Genomic DNA, 2,500 nt, shown 5'->3' on the forward strand with positions numbered 1-2,500 from the left:
CCTAAGGATAATGATAAATGAAATAAGAATAGACCGTCATGAAAGAAAAGGAAAAATAAAAATGGACTGCAGAATAAGAAAGAAAGAAAGATAAAAAAAAAAGCATGAGCAAGCAAGAAAACACCTCCGTAAAAAAAAAAAAAAAAAAAAAGATAAAAGAAGGAAGAAAAGAGACGAAAAAATGACAAAAAAGGGAAAAACGAGGGAAAATCTCATTGCTATTGTTACTCCCCGCCTATATGCAAATCATTCCCTTTACGAAAAAGGAAATCAGTTTTCCATCAGAGAGGGAGAGAGAGAAAGGGAGGGGGCGGGGGAGGGGGGAGGGGAGTAGGAAAAGAGGGAAGGAGGGGAAGAAAGGATTAGGATGAAGATGAGGATAAAGAGAGAGTGAGGGGGAGAGAGAAAGAGAGAGAGAGATAGAGAGAGAGAGAGAGACACAGAGAGAGAGAAAGTAAGAGTAAGAGTAGGAGTAACAGTAACAGTAACAATAAGAGTGAGAGTGAGAGTGAGAGTGAGAGTGATAGGAAGAGGAAGAGGAAGAGCGACAGTGAGTGAGAGAGAGAGAGAGAGAGAGAGAGAGAGAGAGAGAGAGAGAGAGAGAGAGAGAGAGAGAGAGAGAGAGAGAGAGAGAGAGAGAGAGAGAGAGAAAGAGAGAAAATAAGAGTAAGAGTAGGAGTAACAGTAACAGTAACAATAAGAGTGAGAGTGAAAGAGAGAGAGAGAGAAAGAAAGAGAGTGACCGTAAGAAAGAGAAGAGAAAAAAATGAAAAGCAAATAAAGCAAACAAAGTAAATGGCCAATATTTTAGTTTCTCTGTTTCTATATTTCCCCAACCCCATCCCACCCCCTAACCCCCCAACCCCCCAACCCCGCCTTTAACCTCTTCCACAGAACCTCCATCAACTGGGGAATAAAAAATCCAATAAATAGGATAGAGACAGGACCAGAGACCAATAAGACTAGGGAGACAGACCTCAACTGGGAGACCCAACTTCCCTCTGGTACTTCTTCCATATCGATATTTCTCTCGCTGACTTCAAAAACTTCGTCTATGTATCGGAGAGTAAAGTCTAGCAGCAGCTTAGATGTCAGCTAGGAATGTCAACAATTGTCAGAAGGAGTGAGAAAGAGAGAAAGAGAGAGGAGATAAATAGATAGATAGAGATAGATACATATATAGATAGATAGATAGATAGAGATAGATAGATATATAGATAGATAGATAGAGAGGGAGAAAGAGAGAGATAGATAGATAGATAGATAGATAGATAGATAGATAGATGGAGATAGAGAGAGGAAGTGAGAGAGAGAGAGAGAGAGAGAGATGAAGTGTGTGAGAGAGAGAGAAAGAAAAAAAAAAAGACAGACAGATAGATAGATAGATAGATAGATAAAAATAGAAAGATAGAAAGAGAGAAAAAAAAAAGAATGAGAACGAGAGAATAGAAACAGAGAAACAAACTAAACAAACAAGAAACACACAAAAACTAGACGAAGAAACGAAACCAGACATAACAAACGAGAGGCGAGACCCGAGAAGGACGCGAGAAAGGGGAAAAAAAAAGAAAAAAAATTCAAGTCGCACGTCGAACGAATAGAGTATCACTATCTTTCTTTCACTGACTCTCTCTCTCTTTCTCTCTATCTCTCTCTCTCTCTCTCTCTCTCTCTCTCTCTATCTATCTATCTATCTATCTATCTCTCTATCTATCTCTCTCTCTATCTATCTATCTATCTCCCCCTCACTCTTTCTTTATCCTCATCTTCATCCTAATCCTTTCTTTCCCTCCTTCCCTCTTCTCCTACCCACCCCCCCCTCTGGTTCCCTCTGGTTCCCTCTCTGGTTCCCTCTCTGGTTCCCTCTCTGCCCCCCCCCCCCCGTTCCCTCTCTGGTTTCCCTCTCTGGTTTCCCTCTCTGGTTTCCCTCTCTGCCTCTCTCCCCCCCCCCCGTTCCCTCTCTGGTCTCCCCCCCCCCGGTTCCCTCTAGCAGCTTTTCGCTTGAATATGTAATGCCTCCGCGTACCCAGTGATGGAGAGCGTGCAGGGTTGCGTGTAGTGACGATAAAAATCCCTTTAACATGGCGTTTGCTTGGTGACCTCGGGGTATGAGGTGTGGTAGAGGAGGTGGAGGAGGTGGAGGAGGAGGTAGAGGTGGAGGAGGAAGAGGGGGAAGAGGAGGAGGTGGTAGAGGAGGAGGAGGAGGTGGTAGAGGTGGAGGAGGAAGAGGGGGAAAAGGAGGAGGAGGAGGAGGTGGTGGTAGAGGTGGAGGAGGAAGAGGGGGAAGAGGAGGAGGGGGGAGAGGAGGAGGAGGGGGTGGTGGTTGAGGTGGTGGTTGAGGTGGAGGAGGGGGTGGAGGAGGAGGAGGAGGTGGTGGTAGAGGTGGAGGAGGAAGAGGGGGAAGAGGAGGAGGGGGAGAGGAGGAGGAGGGGGTGGTGGTTGAGGTGGTGGTTGAGGTGGAGGAGGGGGTGGAGGAGGAGGAGGAGGTGGTGGTAGAGGT

Source organism: Penaeus japonicus, unplaced genomic scaffold, assembly GCF_977035675.1.
Source record: "Penaeus japonicus unplaced genomic scaffold, GWHDUDI00000001_assembly GWHDUDI00000042, whole genome shotgun sequence".
In the NCBI taxonomy this organism is placed as follows: Eukaryota; Metazoa; Arthropoda; class Malacostraca; order Decapoda; family Penaeidae; genus Penaeus; species Penaeus japonicus.